Source organism: Aulostomus chinensis, chromosome 1 (assembly GCF_037954235.1).
Source record: "Aulostomus chinensis isolate RoL2024-O1b breed Wild chromosome 1, RoL_Achi_v1.0, whole genome shotgun sequence".
In the NCBI taxonomy this organism is placed as follows: Eukaryota; Metazoa; Chordata; class Actinopteri; order Syngnathiformes; family Aulostomidae; genus Aulostomus; species Aulostomus chinensis.
In genome coordinates, this window is record NC_141320.1 from 3906807 (window position 1) to 3919261 (window position 12455).

At 37.9% G+C, this 12455-nt stretch overlaps 1 long non-coding RNA gene across 1 annotated transcript; it reads right to left on the reverse strand.

Annotated features, from left to right (window-relative positions):
- Positions 1–6538: 6538 nt before the first annotated feature.
- LOC147270042 (uncharacterized) lies at positions 6539–7173 on the reverse strand. The gene is made up of 3 exons (XR_015115662.1): positions 7135–7173; positions 6960–7015; positions 6539–6829 (listed from the first exon to the last, which is right to left on the reverse strand). It is a non-coding gene; the product is annotated as an uncharacterized LOC147270042 (long non-coding RNA).
- Positions 7174–12455: the final 5282 nt, after the last annotated feature.

Consider the following 12455-nt stretch of genomic DNA (forward strand, 5'->3'; position numbering starts at 1 on the left):
CTAACCTCAAAATGATGCTGAAAGTAATGTAGTGAGAGTTACTACTAATTTCAAAATGATGCTAAAGTAATGTAATGAATGTCGCTACTAACCTAAGAAATGATGCTACAGTGATGTAATGAGAGTTGCTACGAACCTCAAAATGATGCTACAGTGATGTAGTGAGAGTTGCGACTAACCTCAAAATGATGGTCCAGTGATGTCGTAAGGTTTGCTACTAACCTAAGAAATTATGCTCCAGTGATGTGGTGAGAGTTGCTTAAAACCTCAAAATGATGTTACAGTGATGTCATGAGAGTTGCTACAAACCTAATAAATGATGCGAAAGTGATGAGGTGAGAGTTGCTACTAATCTCAAAATAATGCCAAAGTGATGTAATCACATTTGCAACGAATCTCAAAATGATGCTAAAGTGATGTAATGAGAGTTGCTACGAACCTAAGAAATGGTGCTACAGTGATGTAGTGAGAGTTTCTACGAATCTCAAAATGATGCTGAAATTAATGTAGTGAGAGTTGCAACAAAACTCAAAATCATGCCACAGTGATGTGGTGATATTTGCTACGAACCTAAAAAAGATGCTGACAGTGATGTAGTGAGAGTTGCTACGAACCTCAAAATGATGTTCCAGTGATGTGGTGACAGTTGCTACTAATCTCAAAATGATGCTAAAGTGATGTGGTGAGAGTTGTTTAAAACCTCAAAATGATGCAACAGTGATGTAGTGAGAGTTGCGACTAACCTCAAAATGATGCTGAAGTGATGTAATGAGAGTTGCTCCTAATTTCAAACTGATGCGAAAGTGATGAAATGAAAGTTGCTACGAACCTCAAAATGATGCTACAGTGACTTCATGAGAGTTGCTCCTCACCTAAGAAATGATGGTCCAGTGATGTGGTGAGAGTTGCTTAAAACCTGAAAATGATGCTAAAATGATGTAATGAGAGTTGCTACAAACCTAAGAAAATAAAACTACAGTGATGTGATGAGAGTTGCTACTCACATAAGAAATGATGCTACAGTGATGTGATGAGAGTTGCTACTAACATAAGAAATGATGATACAGTGATGTAGTGAGAGTTGCTACGAACTTCAAAATGATGCTAAAGTCATGTAGTGAGAGTTGCTGCTCATCTCAAAATGATGCTTACAGTGATGCAATGAGAGTTTCTTCAAACCTAAGAAATTATGCTACAGTGATGTAATGAGAGTTTCTTCAAACCTAAGAAATGATGCTACAGTGATGTGGTGAGAGTTGCTACGGTGCTCAAAATCATGCCAAGGTGATGTAATGAGAGTTGCTACAAACCAAAGAAATGATGCTACAGTGATGTGGTGAGAGTTGCTTAAAACCTGAAAATGATGCTAAAATGATGTAATGAGAGTTGCTACGAACCTAAAAATGATGGTGCAGTGATGTCGTAAGAGTTGCTACGAACCTGAGAAATGATGCTGACAGTAATGTAGTGAGAGTTGCTACTAACCTCAAAATGATGCTGACAGTAATGTATTCAGAGTTTCTGCTTACCTCATAATAAGGCTGCAGTGATGTAGTGACAGATTCTACTCCTCTCAAAATGATGCTACAGTGATGTAATGAGAGTTGCTACTAATTTCAACATGATGCTGACAGCGATGTCGTGACAGTTGCGACTAACCTCAAAATGATGCTGAAGTGATGTAATGAGAGTTGCTCCTAATTTCAAACTGATGCGAAAGTGATGTAATGAGAGTTGCTCCTAATTTCAAACTGATGCGAAAGTGATGAAATGAGAGTTGCTATTAACCTCAAAATGAAGACACAGTCATGTAGTGAGAGTTGCTACTAACCTCAAAATGATGCTGACAGTAATGTAGTGAGAGTTACTACTAATTTCAAAATGATGCTAAAGTAATGTAATGAATGTCGCTACTAACCTAAGAAATGATGCTACAGTGATGTAGTGAGAGTTGCTACTAATTGCATTACGATGCTAAAGTTATGGAAGGACAGTTGCTACGAACCTAATAAATGATGCTACAATGATGTAGTGAGTGTTGCTACTAATCTCAAAATGATACTGAGGTGATATAATGGGTTTCTTCTAACCTAAGAAATTATGCTACAGTGATGTGGTGAGAGCTGCTACTATGCTAAAATGATGTTGACAGTATTATAGTGAGAGTTGCGACTAACCTCAAAATGATGCTACAGTGATGTAGTGAGAGTTGCGACTAACCTCAAAATGATGCTGACTGTGATGTAGTGAGAGTTGCTAAGAACCTCAAAATGATGCTACAGTGATGTAGTGAGAGTTGCGACGAACCTCAAAATGATGCTACAGTGATGTAGTGAGAGTTGCGACAAACCTCAAAATGATGGTCCAGTGATGTGGTCAGAGTTGCTACGATGCTCAAAATGATGCTAAAGTGATGTAATGAAAGTTGCTACTAACCTAAGAAATAATGCTCCAGTTATGTGGTGAGAGTTGCTTAAAACCTCACAATGATGTTACAGTGATGTAATGAGAGTTGCTACAAACCTAATAAATGATGCTCCAGTGATGTAATGAGAGTTGCTACGAACCCAAGAAATGATGCGAAAGTGATGAGGTGAGAGTTGCTACTAATCTCAAAATAATGCCAAAGTGATGTAATCACATTTGCAACGAATCTCAAAATGATGCTAAAGTGATGTAATGAGAGTTGCTACGAACCTAAGAAATGGTGCTACAGTGATGTAGTGAGAGTTTCTACGAATCTCAAAATGATGCTAAAATTAATGTAGTGAGAGTTGCAACGAAACTCAAAATCATGCCACAGTGATGTGGTGATATTTGCTACGAACCTAAAAAAGATGCTGACAGTGATGTAGTGAGAGTTGCTACGAACCTCAAAATGATGTTCCAGTGATGTGGTGACAGTTGCTACTAATCTCAAAATGATGCTAAAGTGATGTGGTGAGAGTTGTTTAAAACCTCAAAATGATGCTACAGTGATGTAGTGAGAGTTGCTACGAACCTAAAAATGATGGTGCAGTGATGTCGTAAGAGTTGCTACTAACCTCAGAAATGATGCTACAGTGATGTGGTGAGAGTTGCTACTAACCTCAGAAATGATGCTACAGTGATGTAGTGAGAGTTGCTACTAATTTCAAAATGATGCTAAAGTGATTTAATGAGAGTTGCTCCGAACTTAAGAAATGATACTACAGTGATGTGGTGAGAGTTGCAACGAACCTGAGAAATGATGCTGACAGTAATGTAGTGAGAGTTGCGACTAACCTGAAAATGATGCTGAAGTGATGTAATGAGAGTTGCTCCTAATTTCAAAGTGATGCGAAAGTGATGAAATGAAAGTTGCTACGAACCTCAAAATGATGCGACAGTGACTTCATGGGAGTTGCTCCTTACCTAAGAAATGATGGTCCAGTGATGTGGTGAGAGTTGCTTAAAACCTGAAAATGATGCTAAAATGATGTAATGAGAGTTGCTACGAACCTAAGAAAATAAAACTACAGTGATGTGATGAGAGTTGCTACTAACATAAGAAATGATGCTCCAGTGATGTAATGAGAGTTGCTACTAACATAAGAAATGATGCTACAGTGATGTGATGAGAGTTGCGACTAACATAAGAAATGATGATACAGTGATGTAGTGAGAGTTGCTACGAACTTCAAAATGATGCTAAAGTCATGTAGTGAGAGTTGCTGCTCACCTCAAAATGATGGTGCAGTGATGTCGGAAGAGTTGCTACTAACCTCAGAAATGATGCTACAGTGATGTAATGAGAGTTGCTACTAACCTCAGAAATGATGCTACAGTGATGTAGTGAGAGTTGCTACTCATCTCAAAATGATGCTTGCAGTGATGCAATGAGAGTTTCTTCAAACCTAAGAAATTATGCTACAGTGATGTGGTGAGAGTTGCTACGATGCTCAAAATCATGCCAAAGTGATGTAATGAGAGTTGCTACAAACCAAAGAAATGATGCTACAGTGATGTAATGAGAGTTGCTACAAACCAAAGAAATGATACTACAGTGATTTCGTGAGAGTTGCTTAAAACCTGAAAATGATGCTAAAATGATGTAATGAGAGTTGCTACGAACCTAAAAATGATGGTGCAGTGATGTCGTAAGAGTTGCTACTAACCTCAGAAATGATGCTACAGTGATGTAATGAGAGTTGCTACTAACCTCAGAAATGATGCTACAGTGATGTAGTGAGAGTTGCTACTAATTTCAAAATGATGCTAAAGTGATTTAATGAGAGTTGCTACGAACTTAAGAAATGATACTACAGTGATGTGATGAGAGTTGCTACGAACCTGAGAAATGATGCTGACAGTAATGTAGTGAGAGTTGCTACTAACCTCAAAATGATGCTGACAGTAATGTATTCAGAGTTTCTGCTTACCTCATAATAAGGCTGCAGTGATGTAGTGACAGATTCTACTCCTCTCAAAATGATGCTACAGTGATGTAATGAGAGTTGCTACTAATTTCAACATGATGCTGACAGCGATGTTGTGACAGTTGCGACTAACCTCAAAATGATGCTGAAGTGATGTAATGAGAGTTGCTCCTAATTTCAAACTGATGCGAAAGTGATGTAATGAGAGTTGCTCCTAATTTCAAACTGATGCGAAAGTGATGAAATGAGAGTTGCTATTAACCTCAAAATGAAGACACAGTCATGTAGTGAGAGTTGCTACTAACCTCAAAATGATGCTGACAGTAATGTAGTGAGAGTTACTACTAATTTCAAAATGATGCTAAAGTAATGTAATGAATGTCGCTACTAACCTAATAAATGATGCTACAGTGATGTAGTGAGAGTTGCTACTAATCTCAAAATGATACTGAGGTGATATAATGGGTTTCTTCTAACCTAAGAAATTATGCTACAGTGATGTGGTGAGAGCTGCTACTATGCTAAAATGATGTTGACAGTATTATAGTGAGAGTAGCGACTAACCTCAAAATGATGCTACAGTGATGTAGTGAGAGTTGCGACTAACCTCAAAATGATGCTGACAGTGATGTAGTGAGAGTTGCTAAGAACCTCAAAATGATGCTACAGTGATGTAGTGAGAGTTGCTACGAACCTCAAAATGATGCTACAGTGATGTAGTGAGAGTTGCGACAAACCTCAAAATGATGGTCCAGTGATGTCGTAAGGTTTGCTACTAACCTAAGAAATGATGCTCCAGTGATGTGGTGAGAGTTGCTTAAAACCTCAAAATGATGTTACAGTGATGTAATGAGAGTTGCTACGAACCCAAGAAATGATGCGAAAGTGATGAGGTGAGAGTTGCTACTAATCTCAAAATAATGCCAATGTGATGTAATCACATTTGCAACGAATCTCAAAATGATGCTAAAGTGATGTAATGAGAGTTGCTACTAACCTAAGAAATAATGCTCCAGTGATGTAGTGAGAGTTGCGACAAACCTCAAAATGATGTTACAGTGATGTCGTAAGGTTTGCTACTAACCTAAGAAATGATGCTCCAGTGATGTGGTGAGAGTTGCTACGATGCTCAAAATGATGCTAAAGTGATGTCATGAAAGTTGCTACTAACCTAAGAAATAATGCTCCAGTGATGTGGAGAGAGTTGCTTAAAACCTCAAAATGATGTTACAGTCATGTAGTGAGAGTTGCTACTCACCTCAAAATGATGCTTACAGTGATGTAATGAGAGTTGCTACAAACCTAATAAATGATGCTACAGTGATGTAATGAGAGTTGCTACGAACCCAAGAAATGATGCGAAAGTGATGAGGTGAGAGTTGCTACTAATCTCAAAATAATGCCAATGTGATGTAATCACATTTGCAACGAATCTCAAAATGATGCTAAAGTGATGTAATGAGAGTTGCTACGAACCTCAGAAATGGTGCTACAGTGATGTCGTGAGAGTTTCTACGAATCTCAAAATAATGCTGAAATTAATGGAGTGAGAGTTGCAACCAAACTCAAAATCATGCCACAGTGATGTGGTGATATTTGCTACGAACCTAAAAAAGATGCTGACAGTGATGTAGTGAGAGTTGCTACGAACCTCAAAATGATGTTCCAGTGATGTGGTGACAGTTGCTACTAATCTCAAAATGATGCTAAAGTGATGTGGTGAGAGTTGTTTAAAACCTCAAAATGATGCTACAGTGATGTAGTGAGAGTTGCTACGAACCTAAAAATGATGGTGCAGTGATGTCGTAAGAGTTGCTACTAACCTCAGAAATGATGCTACAGTGATGTAGTGAGAGTTGCTACTAATTTCAAAATGATGCTAAAGTGATTTAATGAGAGTTGCTACGAACTTAAGAAATGATACTACAGTGATGTGATGAGAGTTGCTACGAACCTCAAAATGATGCTACAGTGATGTAATGAGAGTTGCTCCTAATTTCAAACTGATGCGAAAGTGATGAAATGAGAGTTGCTACGAACCTCAAAATGATGCGACAGTGACTTCATGAGAGTTGCTCCTTCCCTAAGAAATGATGGTCCAGTGATGTGGTGAGAGTTGCTTAAAACCTGAAAATGATGCTAAAATTATGTAATGAGAGTTGCTACGAACCTAAGAAAATAAAACTACAGTGATGTGATGAGAGTTGCTACTAACATAAGAAATGATGATACAGTGATGGAATGAGAGTTGCTACGAACCTCAAAATGATGCTACAGTGATGTAGTGAGAGTTGCGACTAACCTCAAAATGATGGTCCAGTGATGTCGTAAGGTTTGCTACTAACCTAAGAAATTATGCTCCAGTGATGTGGTGAGAGTTGCTTAAAACCTCAAAATGATGTTACAGTGATGTCATGAGAGTTGCTACAAACCTAATAAATGATGCGAAAGTGATGAGGTGAGAGTTGCTACTAATCTCAAAATAATGCCAAAGTGATGTAATCACATTTGCAACGAATCTCAAAATGATGCTAAAGTGATGTAATGAGAGTTGCTACGAACCTAAGAAATGGTGCTACAGTGATGTAGTGAGAGTTTCTACGAATCTCAAAATGATGCTGAAATTAATGTAGTGAGAGTTGCAACGAAACTCAAAATCATGCCACAGTGATGTGGTGATATTTGCTACGAACCTAAAAAAGATGCTGACAGTGATGTAGTGAGAGTTGCTACGAACCTCAAAATGATGTTCCAGTGATGTGGTGACAGTTGCTACTAATCTCAAAATGATGCTAAAGTGATGTGGTGAGAGTTGTTCAAAACCTCAAAATGATGCAACAGTGATGTAGTGAGAGTTGCGACTAACCTCAAAATGATGCTGAAGTGATGTAATGAGAGTTGCTCCTAATTTCAAACTGATGCGAAAGTGATGAAATGAAAGTTGCTACGAACCTCAAAATGATGCTACAGTGACTTCATGAGAGTTGCTCCTCACCTAAGAAATGATGGTCCAGTGATGTGGTGAGAGTTGCTTAAAACCTGAAAATGATGCTAAAATGATGTAATGAGAGTTGCTACAAACCTAAGAAAATAAAACTACAGTGATGTGATGAGAGTTGCTACTCACATAAGAAATGATGCTACAGTGATGTGATGAGAGTTGCTACTAACATAAGAAATGATGATACAGTGATGTAGTGAGAGTTGCTACGAACTTCAAAATGATGCTAAAGTCATGTAGTGAGAGTTGCTGCTCACCTCAAAATGATGCTACAGTGATGTAGTGAGAGTTGCTACTCATCTCAAAATGATGCTTACAGTGATGCAATGAGAGTTTCTTCAAACCTAAGAAATTATGCTACAGTGATGTAATGAGAGTTTCTTCAAACCTAAGAAATGATGCTACAGTGATGTGGTGAGAGTTGCTACGGTGCTCAAAATCATGCCAAGGTGATGTAATGAGAGTTGCTACAAACCAAAGAAATGATGCTACAGTGATGTGGTGAGAGTTGCTTAAAACCTGAAAATGATGCTAAAATGATGTAATGAGAGTTGCTACGAACCTAAAAATGATGGTGCAGTGATGTCGTAAGAGTTGCTACGAACCTGAGAAATGATGCTGACAGTAATGTAGTGAGAGTTGCTACTAACCTCAAAATGATGCTGACAGTAATGTATTCAGAGTTTCTGCTTACCTCATAATAAGGCTGCAGTGATGTAGTGACAGATTCTACTCCTCTCAAAATGATGCTACAGTGATGTAATGAGAGTTGCTACTAATTTCAACATGATGCTGACAGCGATGTTGTGACAGTTGCGACTAACCTCAAAATGATGCTGAAGTGATGTAATGAGAGTTGCTCCTAATTTCAAACTGATGCGAAAGTGATGTAATGAGAGTTGCTCCTAATTTCAAACTGATGCGAAAGTGATGAAATGAGAGTTGCTATTAACCTCAAAATGAAGACACAGTCATGTAGTGAGAGTTGCTACTAACCTCAAAATGATGCTGACAGTAATGTAGTGAGAGTTACTACTAATTTCAAAATGATGCTAAAGTAATGTAATGAATGTCGCTACTAACCTAATAAATGATGCTACAGTGATGTAGTGAGAGTTGCTACTAATCTCAAAATGATACTGAGGTGATATAATGGGTTTCTTCTAACCTAAGAAATTATGCTACAGTGATGTGGTGAGAGCTGCTACTATGCTAAAATGATGTTGACAGTATTATAGTGAGAGTAGCGACTAACCTCAAAATGATGCTACAGTGATGTAGTGAGAGTTGCGACTAACCTCAAAATGATGCTGACAGTGATGTAGTGAGAGTTGCTAAGAACCTCAAAATGATGCTACAGTGATGTAGTGAGAGTTGCTACGAACCTCAAAATGATGCTACAGTGATGTAGTGAGAGTTGCGACAAACCTCAAAATGATGGTCCAGTGATGTCGTAAGGTTTGCTACTAACCTAAGAAATGATGCTCCAGTGATGTGGTGAGAGTTGCTTAAAACCTCAAAATGATGTTACAGTGATGTAATGAGAGTTGCTACAAACCTAATAAATGATGCTCCAGTGATGTAATGAGAGTTGCTACGAACCCAAGAAATGATGCGAAAGTGATGAGGTGAGAGTTGCTACTAATCTCAAAATAATGCCAATGTGATGTAATCACATTTGCAACGAATCTCAAAATGATGCTAAAGTGATGTAATGAGAGTTGCTACTAACCTAAGAAATAATGCTCCAGTGATGTAGTGAGAGTTGCGACAAACCTCAAAATGATGTTACAGTGATGTCGTAAGGTTTGCTACTAACCTAAGAAATGATGCTCCAGTGATGTGGTGAGAGTTGCTACGATGCTCAAAATGATGCTAAAGTGATGTCATGAAAGTTGCTACTAACCTAAGAAATAATGCTCCAGTGATGTGGAGAGAGTTGCTTAAAACCTCAAAATGATGTTACAGTCATGTAGTGAGAGTTGCTACTCACCTCAAAATGATGCTTACAGTGATGTAATGAGAGTTGCTACAAACCTAATAAATGATGCTACAGTGATGTAATGAGAGTTGCTACGAACCCAAGAAATGATGCGAAAGTGATGAGGTGAGAGTTGCTACTAATCTCAAAATAATGCCAATGTGATGTAATCACATTTGCAACGAATCTCAAAATGATGCTAAAGTGATGTAATGAGAGTTGCTACGAACCTCAGAAATGGTGCTACAGTGATGTCGTGAGAGTTTCTACGAATCTCAAAATAATGCTGAAATTAATGTAGTGAGAGTTGCAACCAAACTCAAAATCATGCCACAGTGATGTGGTGATATTTGCTACGAACCTAAAAAAGATGCTGACAGTGATGTAGTGAGAGTTGCTACGAACCTCAAAATGATGCTACAGTGATGTGGTGACAGTTGCTACTAATCTCAAAATGATGCTAAAGTGATGTGGTGAGAGTTGTTTAAAACCTCAAAATGATGCTACAGTGATGTAGTGAGAGTTGCTACGAACCTAAAAATGATGGTGCAGTGATGTCGTAAGAGTTGCTACTAACCTCAGAAATGATGCTACAGTGATGTAGTGAGAGTTGCTACTAATTTCAAAATGATGCTAAAGTGATTTAATGAGAGTTGCTACGAACTTAAGAAATGATACTACAGTGATGTGATGAGAGTTGCTACGAACCTCAAAATGATGCTACAGTGATGTAATGAGAGTTGCTCCTAATTTCAAACTGATGCGAAAGTGATGAAATGAGAGTTGCTACGAACCTCAAAATGATGCGACAGTGACTTCATGAGAGTTGCTCCTTCCCTAAGAAATGATGGTCCAGTGATGTGGTGAGAGTTGCTTAAAACCTGAAAATGATGCTAAAATTATGTAATGAGAGTTGCTACGAACCTAAGAAAATAAAACTACAGTGATGTGATGAGAGTTGCTACTAACATAAGAAATGATGATACAGTGATGGAATGAGAGTTGCTACGAACCAAAGAAATGATGCGAAAGTGATGAGGTGAGAGTTGCTACTATTCTCAAAATTATGCTAAAGTGATGTAATGAGAGTTGCTACGAACCTAAGAAATGATGCTACAGTGATGTGATGAGAGTTGCTACGATGCTCAAAATCATGCCAAAGTGATGTAATGAGAGTTGCTACAAACCAAAGAAATGGTGCTACAGTGATGTAGTGAGAGTTGCTACGAATCTCAAAATGATGCGAAAGTGTTGTAATAAGAGCTGCAACAAACCTAAGACATGATGCTACAGTGATGTGATGAGAGTTGCTACAATGCTCTAAATGATGCTAAAGTCATGTAGTGAGAGTTGCTACGAATCTCAAAATGATGCTAAAGTGATGTAATGAGAGTTGCTACGAACCTAAGAAATGATGCTACAGTGATGTGGTGAGAGTTGTTTAAAACCTCAAAATGATGCTACAGTGATGTAGTGAGAGTTGCTAATAAACTCAGTGATACTTTCAGTAATGTAGTAAGAGTTTCGAACAACCTCAGAGTGATGCTGATAGTCATGTAGTAAGTGTTTCGAACAACTTCAAAGTGATGCTGACAGTCATGTAGTAAGAATTGCTAATGAACTCAATTTAATGCTACAGTGATGTCGTAAGAATTGCTAATAAACTCAAAATGATGCGAACAGTAATGTAGTCATAGTTGCTAATAAACTCAAAGTGATGCTGACAGTAATGTAGTAAGAGTTGCTATGAACCTTCAAATAATGCAACAATAATGTAGGAAGAGTTGCGACGAAACTTAAAATAATGTGACAGTGATTTCAGAAGTATTGCTCATGATCTCAAAATGATGCGACACTGATGTAGTAAGAATTGCTAATGAACTCAAATGATGCTAAAAGTAATGGAGTGAAAGTTTCGAATAACCTCAAAGTGATGCTGACAGTCATGTAGTAAGAGTTGCTACGAACCTTAAAATATTGCGACAGTGATGTCGGAAGAATTGCCATTGAACTCAAAATGATGCTAACAGTAATGTAGTGATAGTTGCCTATCAACTCAGTGATGCTTACAGTAATGTAGTAAGTGTTTCGAATAACCTCAAAGTGAAGCTGACAGTCATGTAGTAAGAGTTGCTACGAACCTCAAGATAATGCGACAGTGATGTCGTAAGAATTGCTAATAAACTCAAAATGATGCTAACAGTAATGTCGTGATAGTTGCAAATCAACTCAGTGATGCTTCCAGTAATGTATTCAGTTTTTCGAAAAACCTCAAAGTGATGCTGACAGTCATGTCATAAGTGTTGCTACGAACCTCAAAATATTGCGACAGTGATGTCGGAAGAATTGCTTCTAACCTCAAAATGATGCTAACAGTAATGGAGTGATAGTTTCGAATCACCTCAAACTGATGATGACAGTCATGTCATAAGTGTTGCTACGAACCTCAAAATATTGCGACAGTGATGTCGGAAGAATTGCTTCTAACCTGAAAATGATGCTAACAGTAATGTAGTGATAGTTGCTAATCAACTCAGTGATGCTTACAGTAATGTAGTAAGAGTTTCGAATAACCTCAAAGTGATGCTGAAAGTCATTTAGTAACAGTTGCTTCTAACCTCAAAATGATGCTAACAGTAATGTAGTGATCGTTGCTAATCAACTCAGTGATGCTTACAGTAATGTAGTAAGTGTTTCGAACAACCTCAAAGTGACGCTGACAGTAATGTAGTAAAAGTTGCTACGAACCTCAAAATATTGCGACAGTGATGTCGGAAGAATTGCTAATGAACTCAAAATGATGCTAACAGTAATGTAGTGATAGTTGCTAATAAACTCAGTGATGCTTATAGTAATGTAGTAAGTGTTTCGAACATCCTCAAAGTGATGCTGACAGTCATGTAGTAAGAGTTGCTACGAACCTCAAAATAATGCAACAGTGATATCAGAAGAATTGCTAAAGATCTCAAAATGATGCTACAGTGATTTAGTAAGTGTTACTAATGAACTCAAAATGATGCTAACAGTAATGGAATGAAAGTTTCGAATAACCTCAAAGTGATGCTGACAGTCATGT